Genomic DNA, 20207 nt, shown 5'->3' on the forward strand with positions numbered 1-20207 from the left:
CTTTGTTTAACAATACGAGAGCCTATCTCAATAAAAAAAAAATTTTTTTTTATTTCAATAGGCACATTTTAATCATTCACATTTATTCTGAAAATTAATATAAACATATTAACCAAATGGCTTTATTTCCAACATTTTTCTTATTTTCTGACATTGTGTTTGTGTTTTCTATTGTCATATAATTTTATCTGTTCTCTTTTCTTTTGCTAGATTGAGTTTTCTTGCACCTTTTTTCCTATGGTACTCAAAAATTATCACTCTTATGCCTATTCTGAATGGTTACTCTTACATTTTAAATACATATCTATGAACTTACTATTAATATCAAGAATTCATCATCATGTATAACCCTACATGGAAATAAGGCAAACTCCTACCAAAGGTTTACATTTTTCTCTATCTCAAATATGTTGAAATCATCTGTAATTTTATACCTTTTAACATCTGCTTTCTTTGATATGGTATTTCAAAAATTTTCTACAGTGTCATAGTCATGTTATCAGCATTTAGTTAATTATAAGACTTACTGGTTTCTTTGCTTACTAATCTATTTTGTATCTTATGTTTTCTGTTTCTTAGAATTATATTTTTATTTTGTTGGATTTTCATCACTGAGTGATTAAAAAAATAGTGTCATTGTGTTGTGAAGTTTCTGAGGCCTTGACGTTCATATTTGAATGATAGCTTGACTAAGTATCCAATTCCAGGTTCAAAACCATTATTACCTCCACGAATTTTGAAGTCTTTGCTCTATCACCCTAACTGCTTTCTCAGTGAGATGAAACAGTCTAACAGCAATCAGTAGTATAGGATATTGGACTTGGAATGCTAAACCTGAACTATATGTAAAGAAAAAAAGCTAGTGTAAAGTTTTGAATGAATTTGTTGTTGATTAGTATGTCTGTAATTTTGAGAAATGATGGAGTTGCCACTTCGGGACATGAGCTAAACATTAACTTGTATATATGCTGAGAGAATTCTGATGAGGAGTTACATATACGTGGAAACTTTTGGTCAAATATTCAATAAAATTAAAATATTTTCATTTAAAAGGAATAAATCTGATAAGTGAGTAAATAAGAATCAAGAATAAAACTGACAAATACTATTTATTATTTAATATTAAAGTTTTAAATACACATGTTTGATAAGATAGACAAACAAGTAAATGCAAATTAAGTGGGTAAAGGAAGGAGTATTCTTTAATAGTAATGTGGTGGCAACTAGTTAGTGATCTAAAAAACAATTTCGTTTGATCCCTACCTCATAACACATATTAAGATAAATTCTATACAGATTATAAGGTTAAATGTGAAAATCCTGGAATTAGTAAAAGAACGTGTAGGTGAATTGTCCTGTTAGGGGTTTAGAAGGCCATTCTCATATTACACCAACAGTAGAAGACATAAAAAAAATTATTGAGAGCTTTATCATTTATCAGTGATAATAATTTCAATATATAAAAATGATACCTATTATAACTATAATATAAAAAATATACTGACATAGAAATACCAAAAAATCTATCAATTTAAACACAAGAAATTTTAACTTCTATATATCTAAAGGGAACCCTGGTGGCGTAGTGGTTAAGTGCTACGGCTGCTAACCAAAGGGTTGGCAGTTCGAATCCACCAGACGCTCCTTGGAAACTCTATGGGGCAGTTCTATTCTGTCCTATAGGGTCACTATGAGTAAGAATCAACTCGACGGCACTGGGTTTTGGGATATATCAAAAAAATCATTATTAAAGTTAAAAGTAAATAAAAAATTAAGAAAACTATTACATAAGGGATAGCTATCTTTATAAAAGTGATGTCACAAATCAATGTAAAGACACACACACAAACATACCAATAAAAAATAATCAAAGGACCTAAATTATCAAATCACAAAGGAGGAAATACAGATGAAAGAATTAATAGTTCTCTCTGTGTTTAGGGACTAGCCTTTTTTCTTTCAAATTTTCTGTAGGTGCTGAATTTGCTACAATTCTTATTCTTTTATAATCAGGAAAAAATAGAGAGAGAGAGAGAGACATTTTTATGTAATGTCAGAGGTTTAATACTTGGCAATGAGGAAAGATGGTGGTATCTGGAATCAGAAGTCCTGAGTTCAAGTCCCAGTGCTGGTTGAATGACCTAGGCAAGTCACTGAACTGTTTTGAGCCTCGGTTTCTTCAAATATAAAACAGGGGAATAATCTCCCTGTTACAAAGTTGTGAGGATCAGATAAATGTATGCAGAAGTGCTTTGTGAGGATCCTTTACAGATGTCAGAGATTCCTATTCCCTGGTACAGTGAGTCAGGGCTTTTCCCAGCCTCCAGGCAGCACCTGTGCACCTCTTCCTACAAACATCGATCACTGTACCTGATGAGGGGTTATGTGCCTGAGTTGCTGTTCGGGATGGGAATGTGTTGGATTTTGCAATCTCCTTTGAATGGAACAAGAGCATCCTGCTAGATTGTGGCTATAGGGACACGGAGATAAACAGTAATTATGATCGCTATGGCTTTCTTTTTTCCATGTCGAATGCTTTATCATTCATTTTAGTATCCACGGAGTTAACTTGATGTCCAAATTGACACTATAATCCTATATCCATTACACTAATAAAAGCCCCACTAGTTCTGAATTCTGTGTTCATCTCAAGGTCGAACGAGAACACTGGCAGGTCTTTTTCAACAACAGGGGTAATTCCTTTGTGAGCGCTCCATGGTACACAGTGTATACAAAAGGAACAGAGGAACCAACTCTTGCTTCTATGACCTCAGATGTGTAGAATGGTGTCGTATTTCTCTGTCACTATGTGAAATTTAAGAGCAGAATTATAATTTTTCAGGTGAAAATCCTTATGTTCCCCTTTTTTTTCCTGATCCAAAGCTTATAAAAAAAACATTTTAGATTGAAAGATGAGAAAAAAAAGGAGGATAACCCGAAACATTCTCAAGGAACAGAAGAAGCTGATACGGGGAGAGACAATTAGTTGTTTTACTAATCCTCTGAGATTTGAAAAAAGATTAAAAGAACCAAGTCATCAAAGTAATTTAGAGAAAGCATAAAATATGTTTCTTGGCTAACTAAACTGTTAATTATCGTTACCCATGGAAAGTACTGTAGGAAGAAAGGCAGGAAAGAAGCCTGGGAAAGATGGAGTGGAGGAGGGAGAAAGACAGGAAGGAAGGAAAGGAAAGAGAGAGAGATGGAGGAAGAAAGGTAGGGGAGGAACAGAAGCGTGGTATAGAGAAAGGGGAAGAAAGAGAGAAAGAAGAAAGGAAGAAAACAACTGCGCTTCAAGTTCAATACCAGCTTAAGGAAATTCTGTTTGCTAGGTTTTTTTAGGATAGGCAAATCGGATGCAGTGGAAATAGTCATGGAGAGGGGTCTGTGCAGGTCACGATCTCAGCTTCTTCAAAACTTGGCATGTAACCCTGGGCAAATCACTTTTCCTTGAAACTGTTTTCTCATCTGGAATAGATCAGTGATTTTCAAATTGTGCTTCAGCAGACACTGCTGATCCAGGCTAGACCAATGAACAATGGTAGTTTCTGTACAATTCACAGATAAATTAAATGAAGTAGAATGGTCCGTCTTTGCACCGTTTATTTATTTATATTTATTATAACAATTTCTGCACAGTATGGATCATTCTAAGCTTATTCAACTGTTCCGTGGATTTGAGATAGCAATAAACAAAATTTTCTTGAATCTGAGGTTTTAAAGTACAAGAAAAGTACTTTAAAAAAAAACCTTTGGCCCTACTGTCCCATGTCAGGTAGCTGAGTAGTAGTAAGTGACAAAGTGAAATAACAGCAGCAAGTACATAGTAATAGGAGAACTTAGATACAATATTATGCTTAGGTTTTTGTTTTTAAATTATAGTTGTTGTTGATTATTTATTTATTTAAATAATAATGGATCTTTTTTTTTTTTTGGTCATGGGTACCTATTCTCATTTAGATTCCTCTCTTGACTCCAAATCTAAAGCTCTTCCTTTATTCATGCTGCTTCACAGTAAAGCTGAAAAGGACCTAAGCCCAAAACCAAACCTGTTGCTGTCCAGTCCGTTCCGACTCATAGCAACCCTATAGGACAGAGCTGAACTGCCCTACAGCATTACCAAGGAGCAGCTGGTGGGTTCAAACTGCAGACTTTCTGGTTAGCAGCCGAGCTCTTAACCACTGCGCCAGCAGGGCACCTAAAAGGACCTAGATGATATTAATTTACAGTAACAGACTCCCATGTGCTTTGTATTCATTTTATTTGATTTTCATAGTTATCCTGTAACTATTTAATTACTCCCTTTACAAATGTGGAAACTGCTGCCACTTAACTAAGGTACTTGCCTAAGGTCATCACTTATAAGAGCAGGAGCTGGAAACTAGTGACTAGATGCTCATTGCTAGTTGTTTTTTGTTTTTCTTTTTTTAAATACATTCTAAACACTAAATCAGTAAGTGCTCACTTAAAACCTCCTCCTTGTAATGAGCAGATTTTCAAGATAAACATCAAAGAGGTATTAAAATATAAACCTGTTCCATATTCCAGACACTTGGAAAAACATACAACCGATGAGTAACTTATGTAAAACACTGTTCTTAGTAACTTGCTAGGATATCAAATCGATCACAATTTAGTAGACTAGAGAAGGTATGTGTAGATTTCATGCTATGGTGAAAGCGCAACTAACATGTAATCTACAAGGGGTCAGACATGGGTGCACTTCAGTAGATGCAAGTTCAAGCCAACTTGTTGCTAGCAGTTATTGTCCAAAATTCTTACTGCATCTGCTGAACTCTTAGTAAAGATTGTTTAGGAAATCAAATGGATATAGGCAAAAATTTCAAGGTGTGTTTTCAAACATAATAAAACCAAAAACCCACTGCCATGGAGTCAATTCCGACTCATAGTGACCCTATAGGACAGGGTGGAACTGCTCCACAGAGCTTCCAAGGAGCATCTGGTGGATTCAAACTGCTGACCTTTTGGTTAGCAGCTGCAGCTCTTAACCACTACGCCACTACAGTTTCCTTAAATATAACTGTAATTAATCAAAACTCAGATTAAAAAAAAATCCTTTTATAAATTAGACAAACATTTGATTTGGTCAGTCTTCATGATTTAGAAGAAATTTAATGCTGGCAAAATTCACGTGCAAGCTCTAAAACGTTTTTCTTTCTAATTTCAAAAAGATATGTTCATGTAGAAATATTGAAAAATCCGAGAAAGCCAAAATAAAAGCAAAACAAAACCTACACATATAGGCATCTCCTAAAGAGCCCTGGTGGTGCAATGGTTAAGGAGTCGACTGCTAACCAATAAGTCGGCAGTTGGAACCCACTATCAGCTCCACCAGAGAAAAGGCTTGGCGATCTGCTCCCATGAAGATTCCAAACCTTTTGCCGTTCAGTCGATTCCGACTCACAACGACCCTATAGGACAGAGTAGAGCTGCCCCATCAGGTTTCCAAGGAGTGGCTGGTGAATTTGAACTGACCATGTTTCGGTTAGCAGCTGAGCTCTTAACCACTGCACCATCATAAAGATTGTTGTTGTTAGGTGCCATCGAGTAGGTTCTGACTCATAGCCACCCCATGTACAACAGGACGAAACACTACCCAGTCCTGCACCACCCGCACAATCGCTGATACTATGCTTGAGCCCACTGTTGCAGCCACAGTGTCAATCCATCTCGTCGAGGGTCTTCCTCTTTTTCGATGACCCTCTACTTTACCAAGCATGGTGTCCTTTTCCAGGGACTGATCCCTCCTGATAACAAGTCCAAAGTGTGTGAGGCGAAGTCTCGCCATCCTTGCTTCTAAGGAGCATTCTGGTTGTAGTTATTCCAAGACAGATTTGTTCCTTCTTTTGGCAGTCCATGGCATATTCAATATTCTTCTCCAGCACCACAATTCAAAGAAGTCAATTCTTCTTTGGCCTTTCTTATTCATTGTCGAGCTTTCACATGCATATAAGGTGATTAAAAAGACCATGGCTTGGGTCAGGTGCACCTTAGTCTTCAAGGTGACATCTTTGCTTTTTAACACTTTAAAGAGGTCTTCTGCAGCAGATTTGCCCAGCGTTTGATTTCTTGACTGCTGCTTTCATGAGTTTTGATTGTGAATCCAAGTAAAATTAAATCCTTGATAACTTCAGTCCATAAAGATTACAGCCTAGGAAACTCTATGGGGCAGCTCTACTCTGTTACATTGGGTCACTATGAGTCAGAATTGACTTAAATAGCACCTAACACAGCATTGTTTAAGAAGCTAAGATTTTTATAAAGCTGATTTAAAAATATATTAAGTAAATAACGGTACAAGTAGTATGCAAACATGTAAAAAAAAATCTTGAAGGTTGTATGAAAATAACTTTGGAGAAACTGCTATAGAAATGTGAATTCTAGTGCTGACGGCCCTGACTAGTTGTGTTCCTGAACAAGTCACTTCCCCTCTGTGTGCTTCAGTTTGAGTACAAATGGTAAGCATCTGGAAATACTGGTCTTTCTACTGGAAGAGATGCCTCAACAAATGGCAGATCTTTCAGCTGAGTCTTTTTCTTCTGAATTTTGGTTAATCTAACCATAGTTCATGTCAGATTCCTCTTTTCTAAAAAGATCTTTAGTTTGAATGTCATGTTCCATTATGAGTTAAGGCAAACATTGACTCTAAAATGAACTAAAATAAATGTATTTTATCGTTACGTTTCAACAGATCCATAGTAAAAACAGAAACGTTTAATTTAATCCTAGTCTCTTTACTGGTCAATTCTTGTATTGCTTTTGAGTGAGTAAAAAATTTGAAGTACTGTAACCAATCAATGTGATATTGAAGCTAGTGGTTCAGGAAGTAGAGCTGGCATTGTAGTTTTGACTTACTTTCCTTTATTCATCTTTGTATCCCTAGTATTCAGCTCTGAGTATGGCACACTGTAGATGCTAGACCAATACTTGGTGGTCAAATGACTATTAAAATATGAACATTCTATATTACGGTAACTAGTTTGATAAAACTATATGTTTAACTTCTACCTATGGGAAAGAATTTATTTTTGAATTTTAGAATATCACTGTTGAAACATCTTGTTTGGTATTCAAAGCTATATATATACAGAGATTCATACAGAATAAGTTTAATATAAATTACTGTAATTTCTCTTCCTTTGAGAGCTGCTCAGAAAGACACACCCATCTTTGTTTTCCTTTAGTCATTTCTCCCTAGGCATGGACAGTAGTCAACCCTTATGTCTGAGTATGGGTTTATAAGAATATATTGATTCTCCTACAATTGAGCAGGCTAGTAACTTCTCTTTCCTGATATTTGTTTAGTCCGTAATTGTTCAATTTGAAGTTTTCAGAAAATCTTTTTGAAGACCAAGTAATTTCCAACAAGAGTAAAAGATCTCAAGGATTCAATATAATCAGTTGAAAAATACAAACTTAAATAGTAAAAAGAGTATATTCAACTGCATAGAAAAGTTTTACACAGGCTGAGAAATAGCACTAAGTTCAAGAGGTGTGCAACAGTATGGTCACGTTTTAGAATGGAGTAATTAAGCATTCTGAAAACACCACATTCTCTATTCATCTACTCTCTGTTTTGCTAAAATAATCAGTTTGAACAGCTTTCCAGCTGGAATTTAAAGTGGTACATCAACTGGGTCCCCCCCCCAATAATTTCAGGAATCAGGGGGAGATTTCCTTTTTTTGCTGACAGATGTAAATACTGAAACAATGACATTAGGGCATCAATATACCTTTGTCTCAGTTGGAATTCTATCTTTTTAATGTAGCCTCTGGACCAGGTCTTCATTCTTTCCATGATTCTGTCCTGCAAGTCTGATAGAAGCTCCCCCCCCGCCCCAATATTTTCCTTGAGAGATTTGGGTGCCTTCTTTTCCTAAGGCTTTAAAACCAAAATGACTTATAGGCTGTCCCTATTCTACTAGAGTTGGCCAAGTTAAGTCGATGATATTTGCATGGGTCACTCTCATTACAGAATTCCACTGTTTCTTGAACTAAAACTGCAAGATTTATTATTCTATTAATGCTAATAAAGTCAGTCTTTTGATGAGCCATAATTTCCCTTTATGAGGAGTCTGTATGCCAGTCACCCACGATGAGAGAGAAGAAAGTCCAGACTTTCAATGTATTCATATTCCCTGGAATATTAATAAAGTCTTGAAATCCCATATGAGTCTGAGGTATAAAGACATGGGGTACAGGAATAAAACGTAAATTTCAAGGTGTTACCATGTCCCCATGAGGCTTTCCTCACGGTTTTGGCTGTGTACAAAACCTAAGCTTTTCCATTTTCTTTTAAAAATTAACCCTCCTGGTGGAGAAGATAACTCACCAGCTAGGCTTGTCTTTCTTATCTTTGTGAATATTCTTAGAGAATGAAATAGCTGGAGGTGTGAACTTTCCCCTGTTTATCTTAATGGTCCTCTAATGGCAAAGCATAATTACAGTTACTTAAGTGTCAAGTTTATTAAGATTTTCAGTAAAATCTTCAGCCATAATGCTCTCCTTGACTGGCCCAGTTTTTATTTATCCAATTGCTTTCCTATCATTTGAAAGAAAATTGCCCCAAATGAAAACAAACAAGCGAACAGCCCCCGCCCTGCCCCTCTCCGTTTAATTTCTTTCAATTATTTTAGTTGGAAAGTAAAGACACTTGTAACTGTTCTAAAAAGTTGAAAAATATGTGTATAGCATCATTCACTGAAATTTTAGCCTTGTCACATTCAAAAAGCAGGGATATGCGGGAGTTTTGCAAGAATTTGCTTCACAGCTTTAGGAAGTAAATTTGCTTGTAAATCAGAAGATCCGGTATGTCTTCTAGACCATTTTGTGGTTCTGTATCTGGGATGGAAACTTAGCCACAGTACCTTTCCCCCCCTCCAACGGCACCCTCTTCAGAAACCGAAAGCCACCTATCTCCGCATCGGTCTTTACGGATCTCCTGCTGCCTTTGTCCTTTCTAGACGTGGAGACTTGGAAAGGAGGTTTGGTTTCCAAGGATTGGAGCGTTTGAAGGGCGGGGCCATCTCCAAGTCCATCTCCCCTTTTTGTCCTCTTCTCCTGGGACGGGAGGGTGGAGCCAGGTCCTCCCACCGCCGGTTCGGGAGCTCTCTATCTCGGTCGCTCGAGGTGAGTCTGAAAGGGCGATAGCCCGTTTAATTACAGCGCAGGTTAATTTCTTGAGTTCACCGCAGTCGGTCCGCCAGCCGCTTCTCCGGTCTTTGCCAAGTGGGTTTATGAGGTCTGAGGCGTGTTGAGGCGCGCTCATGTTCTCGAGAAAGGCTCCTCCCCAGGGCTCATTCCCCGACTGCGGGAAGCCCTTTGGTGCCCCAGGAGCCTTCGGTTTCCTCTGACTTCGTCGCTTTTTCCTCCCTCCCCACCTCCTGGTTCCCCACGTCCCTACTCCCGGGGAAGGGCGGCCCCCACCTTAGTACTTCCGACCCAAGCCAACCCAGAAGGTACCTTCACGTCGATGAAGATTTTATCGCAGCTTCCAAAACCTAACTTTCAACGTGAAATACGATTGTTATTTTCCCTGTGCAGAGCTTGACAGAAAAAGTCAGCTTTTTATTAAAGACAAAGAGGTAAATTATCAGCCTGGGCACTGAAGGGACAGCGCAGACCTGGCGCGCTTCCTCTCCTCGCCACGAGGAATTTATGGGGGAGCGGCTGACCGCGACTAGACACCCCTGGGGTCCCGGAGGGAGGAGCTTGGGGGCAGAAGGACTTCCCCAGGTCCCTCCAGACACCTGGGAGAGGAAGTTCTCTCAATTCTGCACAAAGCCAGGATTAGTTCAGCCTGCAGCAGCCTCCTCATCCTCCTCGCTTCTTTCTTCTTTCTCTTTCTTTGACTCACGTTTCCCTTTCTCCTCTCCGTGTCTTCCTCTCCCTACTTTTTTTCTGTTCCCTTCCTCCCTTTACCTCTCCCTCCCCCTCCTTTCTTCACCGCACGCGCAGAGTGTCATTTATTTATTTATTTATCACCCCGCCATCAACACCCTTTTAAAGCTCCCAAGCTTTTCATTGTGAGTGGGAGGAGAAAAGGGCAGGAAGTGTTGAATGGAAGGGGGTGAAATTGTGCCTGAGGGCGAGAGATTCTGCCCAGGAGCACACGAACGGCAGTATCTTGGGAAACGAGAATTTAGATCCAGGAAACCCCGCTATCCGATGGGAACCAACTCAGCGCGCGTCTCCTCCCCCTTGATTGTATGGATTTTCTGTGTGTATCTTCCCGGACTGTTGCTTGGGGGCGGCGGGTATTAAATAGCACAATCTTGCCTTGGATCCACTGCACCGTGCCTTCTCCGCCGGATGCGCGCTTTCCAATGCAAAGGAATCCAGAAACATCCCCCAATTCAGTTTCGGACAAAAGAAACTTTAATTAAGGTCTCTGCCCCGCGCGTTGCCGGGTTCTTTCTCCCGAGGCTGTTGATGCCCGACTTGAGGATCCGGGATATGGAAATGGTACAACCAGCCTATGCCCTTGAACTTCAATTGCGCCTATATTGATTTTTTTTTTTTTGGATACTGAGTTCCCCCTCCCCCATCGAGTGCCTTAAGAGACATCCAACCTGATTGAGGGGTGGGGGCAGCCCCATTCTTTTGGAAAAGAGATTGCTCTTAACGATTTTGGGGGAAATTACACTAAATAAAAATTCAGGGTGTGAAAGCTTCATCTTGGCTCTCCTGTCTTCAGCACCATGACACCTTATCATTAGGAGCGCTGATTGTTACTTTCCGAGGCTGTAGATGATCAACCAGAAAGCGCAAACAACGCTGTGCTGGAGGGTGTAAAGTTATTTAAGTAGGCTTTTTTTTTTTTTTTGGTGCGCCGTCAAAACATTTCACAAGTTGGGAAAAGAAAGTGGTGGTTCCGAGGCTCGGAAGATGGACTCTTTCCCTTCCCTACCCCCCCTTTCCATATATCAGAAAAGAAATAAAACGCACAAAGAGCCTTTATTGCGAGGGAGAAGACTTCAAAATACGTGCCAGTAATGGGCAATTTGAGCTTTTCACTGGAGATACTCACACCGCAAGCTGGAAAGGGATTAAAAAGCCCCACGTGGTTGATCTGGGTTTAGACTTGCAACCTCCAGTTCCCGTGTATGTTCCTTGCAAAGATTGCCCTCTAGATGGATGCGTTTGAGGGAACCGCTGGGGCCGGGGCTCAGCGCCTGGGGCAGGGCTGATGGTGGGAGCGCTATGAGCGGTCGGTCAGGTTCCTCACTGGGGGCTTCCTCTGCCAGCCAGGGTGGCCGGGCGCCTCCGGGACGCGAGCGCGCACGCCTCGGCCAGGCGGACCGGCTCAGCGCACCGCCTTCTCCGCAGGTCTTTATTCATCTCATCTCCCTCTTCCCCTTCTCCTCCTCCTTTGCCTCCTTCTCTTCCTCTTCCTCCTCCTCCTCCACCACCGCCTCCTCCGCCACCGCCACCTCCTCCTCTTGCATCTCACTGGTCGGGCTCTGTGTTGCTCTGAGTGACAAAGACAATGTCCCAGCCTTAACTTTGCAACCACCTTGCCTCCTTCAGGGGTTCAGCGGGGGGTGGGGGGTGGGGGGGTGGGGGGGTGGAGGACAGCAGCCGCAGCCTCAGCATCTCCTCCAGCTTCTTCTTCTGCTCTTCTCCAGCTCTTGGAGAATTCTTCCCTTTTTCCCCCAGTCCTTTTCTCATTTTTCTTTCTTTCTTTCTTTTTTCTCTCTCCCTCCTGCACGTTGTTGTTGTTATTAGAAAGGCTTCGCGCACCCCCTGGTGCTCCGGCGTTTTGTGTGGCAGGAGAAGATTGTCTTCCTTCTCTCTTTCTGTCTTGCTTTCTCTCTCCCTCTGGTTGCTCATTATTCAGAGAGAGACACAGGGGGAGGGAGACATAGAAGAGAGAGAGAGCGCGAGGGAGAGGGAGGAGAGGAGAGAGAAGAGGAGAGAGAGGGGAGAGAGTGAGAGGGTGAGGGAGGGAGGGAGAGGGAGAGAGAGACGGATATCTCAGGTCATCTGCAGCTGCAGCGAGTCTGAGGAGCCGAGGAAGGCAGGGAAGATGGCGATCCTCCATTGCTGAGACCCGGCAGAAGCACATGAGACTCCCAAACAACTTCCACAACAATAACCCGAGCAGGAAGAGGAGAAAGAGAAAGAGGATAAGGAGGCGCTGGGGCTGGAGAACCCGAAACACCTCCCGGCGCCGGGACGCTTCTGTAAGTTACTGCAATTAACCACCACCTCGGGGTGGTCTGAGTGCTTCGGGGAGAAGAGCGCCGGGTGGTGGAGGCACAAACGCGCTCATTCATTCGGCCAAGAAGGGTTGGTGGAGCGGGGAGGAGAGGAAGTCCCCTGCATGGTCTGGCTGGAGGAAGAGGAGAAGAAGCAAAAGAGAAGAGGAGGAGGAGGAGGAGGGGGAGGAGGGAGAGCAGGAGGGGGAGGAGGAAGAGGAGGAGGAGGAGGAGAAGCGAGGGAGGAAGAGGAGGAGAAGGTGGTGGTGGTGGCAGAGGAGGTGGCTGTGCTTTTTCTGCTGGCTGCTCCTTCTGGGGGGAGCGGAGCGCTGTGGCTTAATTAATTTCGTGTAGTTCTACGAAGAGAAGAGAAAATGAAAGATGAGTGAGAAGAGAGCTGGAGGCTTAGGACGGATGCTCGGAGTGTGGGGACAGGAGTAGGGACAGAGAGGGGGGCGGAGGGCAGGAGGCGAAGAGACCTGAGCCGAGACTCTGAGGGAGCGAGCAAGGGGCAGAGGAGGGAGCGCTCCGAGCGGCCCCGACCTGAGCGGGTTGACCTCTTTATTTCTCTGTCCCTCTCCTTGCTTTCCCCTTCTCTGTCTGCCTGTCCCCCGCCCGATGGCAAAGCTGTGCGGATTGGCACCCCCCTCTTCCTCAGGTATTTGGCTCTCTCTCTCCGAAGTTGGGATGCGGGGTCGGGATGTGTCGGGGGGTGGCTGCTGCTGCTGGTGCCGGTGCCGTTGGTGAGGAGAGAGGCAAGGAGCTGGGGGCGCGGGCCGGGTGGGGAGCGCAGGTTCAGGAGGCAGCTGAGGAGCTGTCTCTTGACTGGGGGTTCAGAAGCGCCTGGTAGAGGAGGACAACGGTTTCTGGAGAGGAGAAGCCATTACACACGTTTGGCTCTTCTCTGAAGAAGGGAGAAAGGGAGGAAGGGGCCTGGGAGGGGGGGCGCTTCACTCCTGGTGCAGTTCCCGGGAGTCTGCCCTCCTTCCAGGCACGAGGGGAAACAGCAGCCGCCCCCCATTGGAGCAGTCCCTCTCTTTCCCTTTCTTTATCTCCCTGTCCTCCATTTGCAAGCTGTCTGCTTTGGTTCCAGTCCAGACTCCAAAACACAAAGCTCCTTCTCACGTTCAGTCTCCAGGCTTTTCACCATTCCTGAAGGAACCCTCATTTTCTTTTCATTGTAGCTTCTAACCTACAGAGAGGGAGGGAGGCTGCCTGGAGTTCCTTTTATATTACTCCCCTACCAAAAAAAAAAAAAAAGTTCATTTTTAAGCACGCGTCTGGGATAGGGAAAGACCAACCAGTTGGGGCTTTCTCCCAGGGCTCCCGGGGGCTGTGTCTGTTTGCTGTTTGGTTTGCTTTGGTTTTGTTTCTGGAGGTGGCTTGCAGGTTTTTGGAGGAAGTGACTAGTTTGGTTGAGAGCTGGGAACTGAGTCAGGTAAGCCGTGTCATGTTGTAACTCCACCAGAAAATGGAGGAGAGCGGGTTTCCAGGAGACAAAGCTGAGATGAGAAGTGTTTATAAAATTATGGATGTCTCCATTTTGAAGCTCTGCTGGTGATGGCTGGAGGAGGAGGCTTGCCTGCCTACTCCTGCTCCCTTTCCTAAGGGAAATCTTATGGTGGTTCCTCACTATGGCTTCATTCCGCAAGGGAATGAGGGGCTTTTAAAGGTTGGTCAGATTTTTCTCCCACCAAATGAGTGCTTTCACAAGTTACAGAGCATTTGTTTCCGTTTTAAAGTAAACTTTTGGAATTTTTTCCCCCATTTGAGTGGACCTGAAGGGTTTTGACCTCCTTCAGGAAAGGGAAGACGAAAACCTTAAACATTTCCAGTGAGATCTTCACACAACTTTAAGCTGCTTCAGGTCTCCTGAAAGTCACCAGGGAATGTTATTTCTTCATTGTGAAGATGGTGGTGGCCCTAAACTGAGATTTTGGAGTTCTGGGGCTTGGTTATCATCATGTTTTGAATGCATTGCAAGACTTCATTGTCTGGTTTGGAATGACTGCTGCAAAAAACAAAAACAAAAACAAATCCTGCAAGATCTCAGAGGAACTCTAGGACTGACTGACACCAGTTTCTTGAGGTTCTACATTTCTCTTCAGCTTGTTCCACTTGTGCGTTAGGCCTTGTTTTAGTTCCTTTGTTTCCCCCTTTCCCTTCCATTCTGCTATTTTTTTTTTCTGTGTTCTCAACTATTGTAAGTCTTCAGAAATATCAGTATGTCTTCTTAATGTCACTATGGAAACACATTTTGAAAAATGTTATGTCAGTTGAGAAAACCTTATACCCAGGTATCTTCACCTTTTTAATTGGGAGTAATTTATTAGTCTTTAGGGAGACATTTTGGGAGGATGATTTGAAAAAGGACTCAAACCTCCCCAAGTTCACACACATTGATTAGAACTCTTCACAGATTAGTTCTAGAGAATGTATGTAATTGACCCAAGTAAAGAATTAAATCCTGAAACGCCTCAGGAATTCATAAAAGCCAACCATGAAGATGTTGATTTTCCATTAGGTAAGGTAGCCATCTTGAGGATGAGGGAAGATGTTAGAAGAATTTTAGATGGACTGCTGAAGACAGGTGAGGAAGGCTCCATGGTGGAATGAAAACTTGGAGGAGATTCAGGACCTGTTAATGTATTCTAAGGAAACTGAGTGGACCTTGTTTTCAACTAAGAAATGTAGAAAGGTACCAGCTTCAACAGAAATAAGGAACACATTGGTGAGCGACTTATATCAGCTTTTTTTTCTTGCTTTGCTTTCTCATTGTCAGATTTTTTGTGTGTAAAGTTCCTTATGTCTACAGTATTTTTGTGCATATTGAAGTGATTTTAGATTCCAGATGCAATTATGATGAGTAGCTGGTAGCAGTGCCATTCAGTAAATGCACAATGCTATATATGACAACATCACATTTTCCAAACCAAACTCTTGTGTCATTAATTGAGGGTTATTGTTCTTCTGAGGGGTGGGAAAGGAGAGGGGAAATACATGGTTCTTTAGCTGATAATTGTCCATGGTCAATGAAGTAAAACCCCGCTTGTGCAGACGAAGATGTATGGTTTTCAGTTGATGTGTATGGTCACGTAAAAATGCTTCTGTTCAAATCTCTGCTCCTTTATTAAAAATCTAGGCCTCTCCAAGAGCACTTTTGAAAATCTTACTTGGAATCATACCATTCATTATTCATTTTTAGATTTATTATTTTTTGATGCCATTGCGTTTGCTCATAAGTGGAATGTATTCAATGTTATATTTAAATTTGCTAGGGCATATATGAATGCTACATGTTCAATCTTGGAATTTCAAATGCAATGAAATAAAAAGAGTTATTTGGGAAAGTAATTATAAGATAATTTTACATCTCATTAACCATGTATGTTTATGTGAACATAAATACATTATATATTTATCCTGAAATAAACTTCTATATCTTTTTTGTTGTTGCTGATACGAGGACAATTGTTTACTTATTTCGGTGGGAAAAAAAAGTCTGACAGATTGGTTGCCAATCTAGCAGTTTGATTCACCACATTTTTTACTTTGCAACCAAATGTTTTGGTGTCCTTATAGACAGTCTTAAGTTTTGTTTATCTGGAGGGGAAAAAATAAGGTATCTAAGGACCTCTTTGGGGTTTGAGAATATATTCTGATTTATCTAAGAGACACATCCATCTCTAATATCCTTTCATCAATGTGGGCAGCATCACCCATATTTTAAAGACATAGCTTCTTGAATTTCCTAGACACATACATTTAAATCAAGATAAGTGTTTTCAATAAACCACAACAAGAGAAATAGAGTGTCAAATTGAACATTCTCATTTGATGTCAAAGCTCAAATCCTATTCATTTTTGAGACACGAAGTTGATAAGGCTCATTTTGCAAATTTTTGCCATAGCTCTAATATATCAGAAAGAGAAATCATTCTGGAGAAATATATGTGAGCTGTGGTGCACCCTGTCATACAAAGATTCTTGTTGGGTCTTTGTATTCTATAATATTTTCTTATATCGGATTTTTGTCAGTCTAACTCATTGACCACATTCTCTGAGGACTTGCTTTTTCCCTACTCTTTGGAGTTGGAGGCAACTTTTTGAGGATAAAAAAATTAAAAAAAAAAAAAAGCTATATGTATTCTTTTTAATGAGTCTTCTGGAAGACAGTAGGGAGGAAAATAAACTCTACTAATGGACTTTAGGGTACTTGTGGTCAGTTTTCCTGAAGGAAAACAGTAGTAAAGCTGCCTTTGGAAAGAGTCCTCTTGTCTGTGTGATGGGGCTTAATAGAGTCTAGTCTGTCTTGAGTTTTTCCTTGGTGCTGATACATCTTTGTTAAGGTAACCCTGCTTTTCTTCTCTGTGGTATGGTCCTTTAATCAGATATATAGTTCACAGCGTCGTGGAGCAGAGAATTGTCAAAGCTATATTGAATGTTTCAAGTTGATGATTGGAGAAAAGAGATGCTATTTCATAATACCACAATCACAAATATAGGAAATATATGAATAATAAACTCAGATTGCAAAGGATGTGACACGAGTGCATTAATTGGCTGGGTGATACGTGGAAAAGTAAATGCGAAAGAAAAGGGAGGAAATATTTCTAGGTTCTATTGCTAAAATCCAATGAACTTGAAAAAAACCGGCTTGTGTGTGTGCGTGCATGTGTATGTGCCTGTCTGTATTGCCAAAGCAAGTATCTTATGAGGTTCACATGCTTATGAAGTTGATGACTTTGAGAGAAGCATTAGCTTGGTGTTGGTGACCTATTAATTGATTATGAGAAAGCAGGAGAATAGATAATACTAGAAGAAAATTCCTCTCCTTCTGTGATATGCCAAGACATCTGGCAGATGTTATGCTGGGCCCTAAGGAACGGACAGTTTAATTTTAGCCCTAGCAAGGAAATGGGAAGTTCTAAGCTCTTTTAATAGCACAAGTCTTAGTTTGGGGAAGGTTGCTTAAAAAAATAAAAGAAAGGAAAAGAAAAGAGGCACTTATTGTAATATGAACCAACTCTAGGAAGCATGGAGCTTAAACTGAGGTTTTGGGGTGGTAGGCAAAAATATTAATTCCCAAGTAGAAATTAACATTAAAATCATTAAAAAATTGACAAATATGCACACTGTAAGTGATCCATATTCACCAGTCAGAACTTCCAATTAGGAAGCTAGTTGTTTTGTAGAACTGGAGTATATTTTAGTGCCTTTTATAATTTGAAGGTACCTTAGATCATATATTTCAATTGCACTCCCCTCCCCCGCTGCCCCATTTTACTGAAGAGGAAACTGGCACTGAGACATGAAGCGACTTGCACAAGGTCAGAAAGTTCAGTTGTAACCAGGCCTAGAACTCACGTCGGCTCACTCGCAGCCTAGTGCCCTTTCCTCTACTCTCCTGCATTTGACTGAGGCGGGTTGTGAAACACCAGCTCTCCAGAGTGCTCGCTGAACCCCAACCCTACTCTAATGCGCAGGACTGTTGACTTTTTTTAGTTGAATTTAGCGTGTTGGGGAACCTAGAGCAAGCATGCTTTCCCTGATAGAAGAGAGACTGCAGAGATGATTTGGTTCATGTGACTTTCAGTCAAGTTTCTGCTACTCGTGTTGGTGATTTTCTTTGAATTTTCCTGCTCTGTTCTCTAGTTCTGTCATCCGGGATTTGGGAGTCCTTTTCAAATGTCTTTCTTTGGGAGTTTGTCTGGGTCTATTGCAACTTACAAAAGCACCCACAATTGGACTCCGAGGATCTATTTTGCAACGTGGTACAGCTTTAAATTGGCTTCATTCAGAGATGCCATTTTGTAATTCTGGTGAATGGCCGAGAGAGTGAAATTCAGTCTAAAACAATTACTGGTGATTTTCCAGTGCTCCAGACTCATCAAAACTTTGCCCGATGCTTATCTTCTTAGAGCCCAGTTCTCTCTTACAGACCAATGGCCAGCTATTTTCCCATTCCCCAATATACATGAACTCATCCTTTAAGTGACCGTTTAAGAACACGGGCAACATTTAACCATGAGCCATGGGGACAGTACTCTAGGAAGGGTGAAATGGGTTTCCATTTCTGTCTTCTCTTGGATGAGTGAAAGTAATTTTGTAAAGAAGAGTGATGTTTGGAAGTTTCCACATTTTCTAAGCTTTTTCCAAACTGAAGCATAAATTCTTAATCCAGAAGGCAGTCTGAAGAAGGTAGTGCTGGATGTGGACTTCTGGCAGAAACACAGTTAACGTTGTAAACAGTTGAACCTCAGTGTGGCACTCCTCCAAATGAGTTGACTGTCGAAAATAAAATGTTCCAGAAGAACTGGGAGAACAGGAAAGAAGTTAAAACAGCATGGTTTGCATGCCAGTACTGAAGGAAGGGGGAAAAAAAGTTTGGATTGAGGGGGAGCATTGGAGAGAAGAGAAGATAATCATAAATTGAACTATCTCCTGGATTTATAAAACCCAGGAGAAGAAGCTTACAAATGAAGGAAGATGGTTTTTTGTTTTTTTGTTTTTTTTTTTAATGAATTTAGAGTATATTTGCAGTTTACTAGGAAGCTCTTTTAAATCTTTTGTCCCCTTGAACTTTGTATCTGGAGAACTGCACAAACTGATAAATGGAAAGTCAAATTGGAAGAGCTTTGTATTCATGGTTTCTGCTTTGAAATGCTATTAGAAAATTCATCTTCTTTCTAAGGCTTCCTGTCCTTACCCGTTGAAGCTTATGTGAGATTTTTTAAGCTTTGGACGTATGGAGCAATACCTCCAACACAAAGTTGCTTAGAAAGGCAAGAGGTAGTAGAGTTGTGGCATGAGAGGGTGCTAGTATTGTCACCTACAAGTGCATCGTCCTTTGCTTCTGGTGAGCAGATATTACTTGCCATCTTCAAAGTATTCTTGCCTAGTTCCTAGCTGGAGACATTTTTCTTGAGTTATTTTTGGAGGGAAGGTTTCTTTTTGTGCCAGGTCATGGGCATTTTGGTATTGATTTCCTTGCTTTCATGTGTTTGCTTGTTAAGTTCACTGCGTGTTGCTTCTGGATATTAATAAAATACTTCTGCCGTGCCTGTTCACGTCTGACCTCAACTTTATTCAGAGTAGAACCTGCTCTTAAGGGTGAAGGGAAGGCAGTAGATACTTATTTGTTCCATAAACCAATACTTGAAGATGAGGACTGTTTGACTTAGGAAGATATTTGCCTGGGTTCTGGGTAACAAAACTTTTAACAAAAAAAGACTGCAAGGAAAGATGGAGAAATTCTACTAGGAACCAATGGATCCTGATTAAAATGTTTTAGGATCACTTAGTTGGAAATGAAGCATTTGTCCAAGGTGAGTAAGCAAAGACTTACCTTTGGATTCAGATTGGTTTGAGCACAAAAGGAGCTGGAGGCCCAGGCGAGACAACTGTGTCAGAAGTAATTAAGCCCAGGATTTGTGGAGAGGCTTATCTGCCACAGAGCCCAGCTGGGGAAGGCCAAACTGGCTCCCTAAGCTCTTGTCTGGCCAGTTGAACCAGAACACAAGCTAAGGCCTTCAGATTTTGGAATTCTTCTCTTCCCTGTTCAGATTTAAGAAGGTAAAGCTATTATCCTTCAATTTTGCTCATGTCTACTGAGTGTTTCTCTTTTGAGCTGGGAAATGCCAGAGCCAGGAGGTTGGGAGCTGATTTCCTCTGAGTGAACATTCTCCCTGTTAACCTGCAAATGTGCCTATAACATTGTACTTATTACCCAGAAAATAATTGTGTAATGGCACAATGTGGGATACTTGAAAGATGTTTGCAGCACAAAGGTTCCAGTACTCACCTGCAGATTAAGAAATGGGTTTCTAAACCATCTCATTTCTATTGCTAATGAAAAGCTTTGGAAGGGACCTGTGAATCAGAGCTCCAGCTGCTATCATGGTAGGGGAAGTTAGGCCTTGAAAGGATACGCGGATTAGCCCTTCAGAAAAGCCAACAGTAGCATCAGCACAAGTAGAAAATAGA

At 41.3% G+C, this 20207-nt stretch overlaps 1 protein-coding gene across 7 annotated transcripts in view; it reads left to right on the plus strand.

The window, feature by feature from the left end:
- Nucleotides 1–9064: 9064 nt before the first annotated feature.
- Nucleotides 9065–20207, plus strand: part of ZNF462 (zinc finger protein 462) — a 150088-nt gene continuing 138945 nt past the window's right edge. For 3 of the 7 annotated variants that reach the window (XR_007518805.1, XR_007518806.1, XM_049897296.1), the window contains exon 1: nucleotides 11607–12206. The gene's annotated coding sequence lies outside the window, so the exon portion shown is untranslated. The other 4 variants (XM_049897299.1, XM_049897302.1, XM_049897298.1 and 1 more) reach the window with 4 other exon arrangements.

This window comes from Elephas maximus, chromosome 9 (genome assembly GCF_024166365.1).
Source record: "Elephas maximus indicus isolate mEleMax1 chromosome 9, mEleMax1 primary haplotype, whole genome shotgun sequence".
NCBI classification, from domain to species: Eukaryota; Metazoa; Chordata; class Mammalia; order Proboscidea; family Elephantidae; genus Elephas; species Elephas maximus.